Source organism: Desmodus rotundus, chromosome 1 (assembly GCF_022682495.2).
Source record: "Desmodus rotundus isolate HL8 chromosome 1, HLdesRot8A.1, whole genome shotgun sequence".
Lineage (NCBI taxonomy): Eukaryota > Metazoa > Chordata > Mammalia > Chiroptera > Phyllostomidae > Desmodus > Desmodus rotundus.
Genome location: NC_071387.1, coordinates 106,813,689 through 106,825,466, shown reverse-complemented (window position 1 = coordinate 106,825,466; position 11,778 = coordinate 106,813,689). Strand labels below are relative to the sequence as shown.

The following is an 11,778-nucleotide window of genomic DNA, read 5'->3' as shown; positions in this document are numbered from 1 at the left end:
TGAAGGCGCCCCTGGGTTATAGGGGCGGTGGACCGGGCTTCTGTGGAGGTTGGGAGATTGTAGATCAATTAATCTGCGGACGGCCCGGCTTCGCTCTCTGGCCCCGCCCCTCACAGTTGTCTGCTAACGAAAGCAATCTGTAACCCCGCCCATGAGCCACGCCCTGCTCCAGGAGCTCCGGAGTGCTGCAAGGGAACCCAGCTCGCATTGCCGCACCTTCCCCCACTGCCTCCGCCTACCCACTAGCCTCTGCGGGACTAGAGGCGCTGAGAACCCCCTTGCTCTCCATCTGTCAGACAGCAGTGCAGCAGGCTGGTTGATGGTGGTAGGGGAACGGGCTCAGCGAGGGAAAGAGATGAGGAGAGTCCCCTGAGGGGCTTAACGTCTGCTCTTCTGCATTCCCTTGCCGAGTCTGTTAGCATCTTGGCAGGTGACTCTAGAGGGCAGAGCAGGTGGGTGGAATGTGAGTGTGTGTGTGTGTGTGTGTGTGTGCACGCGCGCGCGCGCATGTGCGGGGTGGGGGAGGGGGTCTTGGAACTACTAAGGGGCAAGGGAAACGGGGTGGGTCTTGGCAGTGGGACTAGAAAACAAGATTCTCTGTGGAGCTGCCCACCGTCTGCTGAGCCTGAGGGGATGCAGAGGTGGGCACAGCCAACGGGAGCAATGTCTGCCAAAGTGGGCCTCCAGGCTACCTAGGCTCCTGCTCCTCCTCTGCCAAGGCCCCACAGAAGGAGGCAGTTGGGAAAGAAGCCTGATTCTGCCAAAATCTGGTCCAGGGCCTGTTAGGTTCAGTATGTGTTTATGCTCATGAAAAATCTTTTCAAAGCACCAATTATGTGAACCCCTCTTGCACAAAAACCCTTCCAAGGTGCCTCAGTGCTCTTAGGGTACCCCTAGCCCCAAATTTAACTCTGATCCAACTCTGCAGCTTCCCCTCTTCCCTGAGCTCCAGCTACACCGATTTCTACCTTCCAACCTCAGGGCCTTTGCATGTGCTGATCCCTCTCCAGGAACATGAGTCCCTCCCCTCTTCACTGGGTTAACAGCCTTGTGCTTTAGCTGCTAGCTCTAAGTTTCCCAGGAAAGCCTTACCTGATTTCTCTGACCAGTCCTCTCAGCTTCCTTTTCCTTATCAGTAAGTAACTCTTTTTATACACTCCCCCCCATTCCTTGGGGATATGTTCCCAAATTCCTTTGATAATAATAATTATGTAAAAAACACTTTTTAAAATGCAGATTCCTGCCCTGGCTGTTATGGCTCAGTGCATTGAGTACCAGACTGCGAAGCCACAGGTCACAGGTTCAATTCCCAGTCAGGGCACATGCCTGGATTTCAGGCCAGGTCCCCATTAGGGGGCGTGTGAGGGGCCCCTAATTGATGTTTCTCTCCCTCTCTCTCTCTCTCTCTCTCCCTCCCCCTCTCTTTAAAAATAAATAAATAAATAAAACTTTTAAGTTTAAAATGCAGATTCCTGGGCCCCCTTTTCACTCCCTAGAATCAGAGAGGGGTCTGGGCACTCTTTAAGGAGCCCTTCGGATGATTCTGTCCATTACTGTGGGTGACGGCTGGTAGATGCTTGTATCCACCCCTCCTCCCCACACTCTTTTTCTTTTTCCTTGCAACTCCACCTCTAACACAGTGTCTGGCACATGATAGGGCTCAAGAAAATATTTGTTAAACAAACGGATGACTATAGAATGAATAGAATTAGTTCCAGTGACTAACTTTAATTCTATGCCGAGTGTATTTATTACCCTGACTACACAAGGCCAGCAGAATCCAAAATGGGCTGACATGTCCCGGGAGCTCTAGCTGAAAGAGAGTGAACAAGGTATTAATGAAACCCAAGCTGGGATATGACACAGAGGTGAGTTTGGGAAGGGACCCTGCCTGTGCTGTGAACCAGAGCAAAGGGCAAAAGAGTCCTGGAAACCCTCGTGAGGTCGCTTAGCTCACCCCTTCTCTGGGAAAGCACCTGCCCCCCAACCCCGGTGGAGGCAGAGGGACTGTTTACACCTGTGGGGAACTGAGGGCCCAGAGAGAGGACAGCGTAACAACAACAACAATAATAACAACAGTAATTAAGATACTCTTCTTTTGGCACCTCTATAATGCTAGGCCCTGTTCTGAGATTACACAAATTATCTCATGCTCTTTGGGCAAAGACAGTACCTTTCCTGCCACGTACCCCCTTCCTCCCTGTTCCCTCCCCCTCAATTCCCGCCAAGTGTTAAGCAATGAATTGGAACAGCTCTAGCCATCCTTCCACCCTGCTGTGTCCTGGATTTCAAACAGCCCCCATTACTGCCAATCTCTACAAACAAGAAGGGCAGGCACACCTGCCCCTCACACCATTCTCTTGATCTTGGGGTTCTGAAAATACTGCTACTACCCTAAAGTGGGATTGTGGGTGGTAGGGGACCACTCTGTCTGATGCAAGAGTGTAGGGGTGAGGAGAGGAAGGATTGGGGTGCAGCACAGGGAGCCAGCCCCACCCTGGCTCTCCTCCCTTCTGGCTTCCCACCCTGTAGCCAGCACCCACAAGGCTGCAGCTGGCAATTCAGGATTTTGAGCTTGGCCTGATGCCTGTGAGGTTCATTTCTGAGGGGGCAGAGAATGGAAAGAGAGGGTGGGAGGAGCCAGAGCTTTCCCCATGCCCTGCCCTGGCTGGGATGGACAGTATCTTTGAGATCAAACCCCAGCTGGCCCACACCCAGGCCTCTGGGGTGTCCCTCCCCCTTGATGAGGGAGGGGAGGGATAAGGATGCAAAATAGGGGTGGGTGGGAGAGGGCAGAAGTTGAGCTTGGGTTACTCTGCAGTCACTGAGCCCCCAATGGGTTACTATCAGGCCCCAACCCCCAGGAAACAGAAAGGACGTGTTTCAGGGCTGGGTGGGCTGTGCTGACAGTAAAGGCTTGTTTGCCTGCTGCCCACACTCACTAGGAATCGCCTGTGTGGCTGGGCACCCCAGGGCTGCCACTTATGCCAGTGCCCCTGCAATTGGATCCCTTTCCTGACTGCACCTCTGTGTCCCTGGGGCAGCAAGGGCCTTGGGGTGGTGAGCTTTGGGGCAGGGTGGGAAAGATCAGGCTGAGCCAGAGCACCTGGGCTCTGCCAGGACAAAGGGGTAAAAAACTCTGAAGTCTCTCCAGACTGTGCACGGCCGACTGAGTGATGCAAGGGTGGGGAGTGCGCAGACAGGCTGGAACTTGTTCCTGCCCGGGGCTCCCTGGAGCAGGCGTCCCCCTGAAACCAGGAACTCTCAGCCTACCTTGAATGAGGCTCCTAGAAACAGTCTTAACTCTACCCTTCCCCTTTCCAAACCTGGCCTCCAGCTCCCATGGGTCCAGAAAGGAAGCCCCCTGGAAGTTCTGGGTCCAGGATTTCAAAAGAAAACAGGCAGCAAAGCATTTCTTCGGCAAGGAGTACACCTGTGCTGGGGTTCCGTGGGTCCACCGGGGTGAGGTGTGTTCACATCCAGGAGGTCAGTGTGTTCCGGACTTGGGTTGGCTAGAGCAGGCTGGGCAGGGGAGGGGAGGGTGGGCTGGTGTCTAGGATTCTGACTTTGCCCTTGTGGTCTGTGGATCTTAAGCAGAGCTGGCTTTGTGGGCATGTGGCCTGTGAAGTCCCAAAGGTGCTTGAGTTCAGAAAGGCCCTGCACTGGAGTTAATGCTCTGCTAGAGCCCTTTTGAAATTCATAATAATGTTGAACAAGGGGCTCTGCATTTTCGCTTTACACAGGACCTGGGTAATTATGGAGATTACATAACTGATCCTGGTCTTAAAACTGAGGGAAAAGTGGTGGCTCTAGAGTTTCTACTTGGGAGAAGCTTCTAAGTTAAAGGCTGCTTGGAAGTGAGAGCTGGGCAACTTGTCCTGAAGCCACACTTGAATAATAATAATAATAATAATAATAATAATAATAATAGTTAATCATAATAACAACACAGCACACTCTTACAGTGCTTACTATGTGCTGGTCACTATTCTAAATGCTTTATATGAATTAGCCCATTTAATCCTCATATGCCTCTATATGGTCAGAACTCTTATACCCCCATTTTATGGAAGAGAAAACTGAGGCCCAGTGAGTGGCCTGATCAATCCTGGGCAGTTTGGCTCCAGAGCCCTTCACCTTGTGCTAGAGATCCCCTTCATTTATATTGGGTTGGCCAAAAAGTGTTTTTATAAAAATGGGGTTTTTTTTCTGTAAAAGACACATTTTTCATTTTCACCAATCTCTTTATTGATTTGGATATTTTGTGCTATCTCAGCTGTCTCCACATGGTGTAATGTTGATTGTCCTCCATTAATGTCTCGATTCGATCGCCATCAACTTCAACTGGTCTGCCCGACTGTGGAGGATCGTCCAGCGAGAAATCTCCAGCACAAAACTTCACAAACCACTTTGACACGTTCGATCAATCGCAGCACCCTCTCCAGACACTGCACAATTTTGTCTGTGTGTGTTTCAGTTGTGTTTTCCCCTTTCTTGAAATAATAAAGCATAATATGCCAAAAATGTTGCTTATTTTCTTCCACCTTCAATATTAAAGTGGCCACACAAAAATTCACCAATTGTGATAAGTTTTATTTTAAATGCACGCTGAGATGGCAGCTGTCCCAACACAATCTAACAGGACTGTTTCAAATGAAGTTAAAGACAACTAAGCACCACTGGAGCCATCTTACGAAAAAAAACAAACGAACTTTTTGGCCAACCCAATATTTCAAGTGGGTTTCTTGTAGACGACAGAGTTAGGTCTTGTGTTTTTATCCACTCTGGCAGTCTTTATTTTCTAGTTGGCGTATTGACACCATTCACATTTCATATCATGATATAGTTGAATTAATATCTACCATGTTTGTAACTATTCTAGAGTCACTGCAGCTGTTCTTCCTTTTAAATCATCCCCTCTTTTTCTGCCTTCTCTGTTTTTAATTGTTTTATATGATTCCATTTTTCATCCTCTCTTTGCCTATCAATTATACTTCTAAAATCTTTGTAGTGGTTGCCCTAGAGGTTTTACAATGTACACTTAAAACTAATCTAAGTGCACTTTCAAATAGCACTACCCTGCTTCACAGAACCTTCCCAATGCCCCTCTCCCTTCTCCCCTCTCCCCTCCCTTACCCTATGGCTGCAATTCATTTCTCTGCAATCACCCAACACATTACTGCTGTTCTCTGTCATTTATTGCATTATTCATTTCCTGAATCCTCACGAAGATGTTATGAAGTAGGGTTGTCCTCACCTCATTTTACAGGGGATGTCTATAAAGGCACAAATGTTTAACAAGTTGTCCAGGTTATAGCCAGGAAGTGGCAGAGCTGAGGTCTGAGCCCGGGCATCCTCACTCAGCATGGCAGGGAGCCTGCTTTTGTTTAGTTGATATATTATTCCAGGAGTCCCCAACCCCTGGGCAGTCTGGTCTGTGGCCCATTAGGACCAGGCCTGCCCAGCAGGAGGTGAACTTGAATGTAATGTGCTTGAATCATCCCCAAACCATCCCTCCTTTGTGCCCCGCCCCCCCAGTCTGTGGAAAAATAGTTTTCCAAGAAACTGGTCCCTGATGCCAAAAATGTTGGAGACCACTGATCTATTTCATGTCATCCAATGGAGCAAAAAAAAAAAATTAAGACTTTTTATTATTTTATATGGTGTTTTCATTAACTGTTGTTCTGGTCAATGTATTATTATGAGAGGGGGAGCTTTGGAGGGGCCAATGGAGATGGGGAACCAGCAAAAGAATTTGGGTTCTAGTCTCATCTGTTGACTCCTCAAATCACGCCCTGCTCCCCCACAGACTTAGAGTGAGAGGGAGGAGCCTGTGGTGCCTGTCCTGTAGTGTAAAGTACTCAGAGCTGGGCCATCCTAAGTAGAAAAATGGGGGGCTGCTCTTCAAGAAGGTTAACACTCTGGCCTGTGTTACAAAACCTCTCTGCCTCTGGATTTTCAGGCTGTTCCCTGGTGGCGCAGGGGTTGCCCCTTGGTCCTTGGAGAGAGGCCAGAGAGGCATTCTGGGGACCCTCCCTGCAGGAGCCAGACTTCCTGAGCCAGCTGGGCAGTGCCATTCTCTGGGGTGGACAGGAAGGAGCCACTTTCTGTTTGTGAACAGTGACCACACCTTGCTGGCATCCTTCCTTCCTTTGCCCTCTCTGAGCTCCGCCCCCTTGGCAGGGAGAAGGAACTTGGCCAAGGGTCCTGGGGCAGGAGTGAGCAAGACAGTTCTCCCCAAGCTTGTTGGGCTGATTTACCAGGCCAGAGGGGATCCCCTTGAAAGAGGATCTGGAGTCCTGGGGTAGATGCAACCTTAGCTAAGCTTTGAGGGGGAAGCCATACTAAAACAGAGGGGACCTGAGAATCCCCCCAAATGCCTGTGGAGCTGGGACTGTGGGGTACCCAGTGACAGGCCAGGAGAGTACACATTATGGTAAGGCATCTTTTTGTTTGACCATCATCTGTTCTTCCTTCTGTCTCCAACCCCTCAATTTCCCTTTGAGAAACCACCCTCCCCGCTTATCAGTGCCCTCTCCCCTCTGGAAGATCAAACTTGGCCATTCCCAGCTACCCTGTTGGTTCAAGCTGCCCACTGAGTCAGCCCTGGGGCTTTTGCTGGGACTTTGAGAAGAGAAGACTTCTATTTGCTGAGCTTGTTGAGCTGGTCAGATATAAACTTGGAGCTGCTGGTAGCCAACTTGCCTGCCAACAGAAGGAATACTGAGCCTAAAGATGAATTTTTAAATGGCATTTCAAATTAGTGAGGAAAGAATGAATTATTCAGTAAATGGGACAATTGGCTATACATGTAGAGGAAAATTAACTCAGATCCCTTCCTCCCATCACAAACAGAAAGAGATTCCAGTTGGATGAAAGAAAAAAAGACTAAAAAGTGAATATAGTAGAAGAAAATGCAGGATAATACTTTTTCTTAAGTTTGGGAGTGAACAAAACAAAATCTTCCTTGTGATGACACAAAATCCAGAAGCCACAAAAGGAATCTATTCACAGACCAGCTGCATAAAACAGAAACCTGTGCAGCCAGAGGTACCATAGAAAAAGTTGAAAGGCCAATTATTGCAATTGGCAGATGTAAATACCCCTAATTACAAAGAGGCCTGGCAATCAATAGGATAAAAGGAAAACCACTTAAACCCAAACTGGGCAAAGGACACGAACAAGCACATGACAGGAGAGCAGTCAGCCGGACCATTGTTCCGTCCTAGAAGCACCCACCCAAAGGAGCACTTGAGAGAAGGGACTAGAAATGATGTCATGAATGAACTGCTGAAGAAATGGAGAATATTTAGCCCAGAAGGAAATGAATCAAAGCAGCACTGTCCAACAAATTATAATGCCAGCCACATACGCAACTTTAAATCTTCTAATAGACAATTTTAAAAAAGGCAAAAAAGAAACTGGCAAGATGAATTTTAATAATATATTTTATTTAATTAAGATAGTGTCAATTCAACATGTAATCAATGTAAAAAATTATTTTTGGGTTTTGGTCCTACCTCTTGGAAATCTGGTGTGCATCTTATACTGAAGGCCCATTTCAATTTAGCAGCCACATTTACAGTGCTGGAGAGTCATAAAACTGTTAGTGCTATTTTGAGCGCCCTATTAAAGGCTACGAGAATGGATCACAGAGCTGGGGCCATGTCCTAGCTTTTCCATTTCTCTATAGCTAAATGGCTTCCGCATTTGTTAGCTGTGTAACCTTTTTAAGTTTCCATGTCTGCATTTGAAAAATGGCACTAAAGGACTGTGTAGGTTTTAAATGGAATCCACCTCATCCAGCTCACCGGCTGGCACAGAGTTAAGAGCGTAACAGTTGTTTATTTGTAGTTACTAATAATTACTGAACAGCTGATAAGTCTGTAAGCACAGTGGACAAAACAAAGGCCAGTATGTAAAACATGGTAGGATGTTACATTTTAATTCAGCGTAAGAAAAATAACTTCACAATAGAGAGTTGCACTGTACAAGATGACAGCTACCAGCCAGCCCCGTGTGGCCAGGGAGGACCAAAGTGGCGAGTCTGATCAAGAAATGCTGATATGTAAAATACACACCAGATCTCCAAGACTTAGTGCAAAGAACAGAGTGTAAAACATCTCATTAAATTTTTTTAATGTCACAGACAACTGTAACTGAATAACAATAAAAATTTAAAAAAATTTTAATGTCAATTGGATGCTGAAAAGATCACATCTTAGACTGGATTAAAAATATTAAAATGAAATTTATTTGTTTCTTTTTACTTTAAATAGCTATAATTCACTCACGTTATAGTTCTGTTGGATAGCACTGATTGAGAACTCTGCAACAGTGGAATGAATGCTTTGTTGGGTGAGCTCCCCATCCTGAAAGTGTTTCAAGCTGAGGATAAATGATCAGAAAGCAGGGATGGTGAATGATGGCTGCAGGTTGGCAATTTGTGGGTTTCTTTAGTCTGGGTCTCCTAGTCATGCAGGGTCTTCTGGATTTGCAGCTAAGTATGTGGCTGGAAAGCAGCTGACTGTCTGCCTGGAGGTGGCCTAGAAAGCAGCCCTCACTCCCAGGCAGCAGCATGCAGCTCTTCCAAACAGGAGTCTAGCATGACATACTATTGGCCCAGGGGGCAGTGGCTGGCCTTCTGTGTCCTTGTCTCTTAGCGTCTAGGGTCAGCTTTGTGAGTTCTTCATTCTCTCCTGCTTCCAGACAGTGTCTGGAAGCTGACAGGATCTGGGCAAAACTTCCACAAGGGAAGCTCTTGGCTGCCTAGATGTGTGGAGGATCCCTTGGAATAAGTATTTTAGCAGATGTGAGGCTGGAGCAGCTGTTTCTTCCACCCTAGCAGCCAGACGGCTTCCTCCTTGCAGCCTGTCTCTCTCCCAGGAAGCAATCCCACAGCCTCGTGTGGGCTTGCCTGATGCAAACCAGGCAACCAAGAACTGGCATGAGGCTCCAAGTCTGTGTTCCAGCGCTCATCTCCGTTATCATGAGACCTCAGGCAAGTCTCGTCCTCTCTATGGGTCTCAGTTTCCTCATTTATCAAACAAGGGAGGGGGTGCCAAATGGTCCTTCCAGTTCTTACATTCAGGGATCATTTGATTCATCAATGTCAGCTCCTCATAACTCCTGTCTGTGGCATCTCTTAATTTTCATCGCTGAGTCTTATCTGTCCCAACTTAATGGCAAAGACGATGGCAATAATAATAAACCACAGTAGCATTTGTCAGTTTCTCTTTTACATGCATTAAACTTATTCAATCCTCCCAACCACCTTATGCGATGGGGATCATTATGTCCATTTTACGAAGGTAGAAACTAGCAAACTCTGAGCCCCATATACTAGTCTGCTCAGGCCACCATAACAAAGTGCCACAGATGGGTAACTTAACGGAAATTGATTTTCTCACAGTTCTGGAGGCTAGAAGTCCAAAATCAAGGTGTTGAAGGTATTGGCAGGTTTGGCTCCTGAGGCTTCTCTTTATTTTTTTCTTTTAATCCTCACCTGAGGATATGTTTTATAGATTTGAGAGAGAGAAAGAGAGAGAGGAGAGAGAGAGAGAGACAAATATCAGTGTCTCATCAGAGTGGGAGACAAACATTGATTGGTTACCTCCTGTACTGACCAGGGATGGAACCTGCAACCTAGGTGTGTGCTCTGACTGGAAATCGAAACCATAAGCTTGTGGTGTACGGGATGATGCTCCAACCAACTGAGCCTCGTGGCCAGGGCTGAGGCCTCTCACTTGTCTTGCTTATGGCCATCTTCTCCCTGTGTTTTCATCCACATGGTCATCCCTCTGAATGCATCTCTGTCCTCATCTCCTCTTCTTATAAGAACAGCATTCATAGTGGATTAGGGCCCACATCAATGACCTCATTTTCACCTAATCACCTCTTCAAAGACTCCCATCTCCAAATAGTCACATTCTAAGGTACTGGGAGTTAGGACTTCAACATATGAATTTGGGGGGCACAATTCAGTTCATAACACTCCTTAAAGGCAGGGAGAGACCCTTTCCCCTGTACCCCTCATAGGCCTGTCCCACGATAGAGGTCCTCAGATGATCTTCATTGAAAATCAAAACGGGGGAGGTGGGGGAGGGGAAAACTAAAGAGGTAGGGGGATGAAAAGATCCCCTCAGGGTTCCCCAGGTCCACCCTGACAGTACCTGTGGTCGTGGTGGGGAGGCTCAGCCCTCTTTGCAGCTGTATGGTGCTAACAGCCTAGATGGGGAAATGGCCAAGTGGGGAGAAATTGCTTCTTCATCATAGAAGGGTGCTAACCTCATTGGGGAGGGTCAGGAGGAGGCACCATAAGGAGTATAAGAGTCCTAGCCAGGTGAGAAAGGTAGGGAAGGGAACAGCAGGTGCAAGGTAGTGAGTGTGTCCTGTGAAGGGGGCTCTGGCAGCATCAAGTTCAAAGCTGGGGGACAAAGACAGGAGGGGGCAGTCCAGGAAGGACTTGAATGCTAAGGAATGTGGACGTAACCCAAAGCTCCAGGAGTTATTAAATGATGTCAGGCAATGGGGTGGAGGGATGACTTCACCATGTTCATCACAGTGGCGAGTGGGCCCCTGGCTGAGCTGTCTCTCCTCTCCACCACCTCCCCGTCTAGTTCCCCAGTCCCTGCCATGCTGCCAGCTCACAGCCCTTTCTTCCCCTTCCTCTGGGAAGCCAGGGACCCCCCTCTCACTTGTTGTTCAGCTAGGACCCTGAACCGTTCAGCCTCCCAAATATTAGTCTTGAACAACCACCTTGCTAACACAGCTTTTGGGTAGAGTTTGGGAAAGCTGGGTCCTGACCACGCTGAAAGCAGGATGCAATCTCCGTCTCTACAAAGACTGCACGTGCCTTGGTGAGCTCCCCACACACGGGGACAGTGGGTCCGGAGGAAGTGTCTCAGGCTGAGCCTCTGGAGGGAAAGAGAGAGAGAGAGCTCAGGGACTTAGAGTGGGCTAAATTGGGCACATCCTGTGACACAGAACATCCCCCTTTCAAGTTGCTTTGGCTAATAACAATAACAACGACAATAATAAAAATAGAGCGAATATTTAGCAGACAGTTAGTTCATGCACACTTTAAAAAATTAATTCACTTAATCTTCACAGCTGTCCTATGAGGTAGAAACTATTTTTATCTCTATTCTACAGATGAGAAAACTGAGGCACTTAGTGGCTTAGTCACTTGCCCAAGGCCACTGGTTCAACTGCTCAAATAAAGGAGAAAGGGAGCTTTTTGCTGAGCATAAGCAGGGAAGGCTACCTATGGCTTAGAAGTAGTTATAACTCAGTTTCTGGCCAAATCTTTCATAAAAATTAGAGGATGCAGGCTGGCATCTCCAGTTTTTCCACACAAAGCCAAAACATCTAGAAATTAGATGCAATATTTAAATGGAGAGATATATAGAAAAATCTGGCTCCTGGCTCCCTCTAGGAAAACTGGAGGTGTTGGTGCCTTGGACCCACATTCCCAGCAGTTTTCCGAGGGAAGACCTGTTAGCAGGGTACACCTACCCTACTGCTTGTGCCGTGTGGGTCCTGCATTCCCGATGGCTGCAGGCCCTGGGGCTGGAGGCATGAGTGTGCCCCCCTGCTGGGTAAGGGTAGCCATAGAAAGTAGCATTACAAAGGCCTTTAGAAATTGACTTGGACACTTTTGTTTGACATACCTGGAAACTGAGTCCCAGGAAGACAATTTCAGATTACACAAAATCTATGCATTTTTTGGGCCAAGGACTTGAACAGACACTTCTCCAAGGAAGACATGCAGAGGGC

At 47.6% G+C, this 11,778-nt stretch overlaps 1 long non-coding RNA gene across 2 annotated transcripts; it reads left to right on the top strand.

Moving 5' to 3' along the window:
* Positions 1-268: 268 nt before the first annotated feature.
* LOC123480864 (uncharacterized) lies at positions 269-4,518 on the top strand. Of its 2 annotated transcripts, none has more exons than XR_006657000.2 (3): positions 269-452; positions 3,338-3,486; positions 4,277-4,518. It is a non-coding gene; the product is annotated as an uncharacterized lncRNA (long non-coding RNA). The 2 variants fall into 2 exon arrangements; XR_006656999.2 differs by lacking the exon at positions 269-452 and adding an exon at positions 1,774-1,868.
* The last annotated feature ends 7,260 nt before the right edge of the window (positions 4,519-11,778 follow it).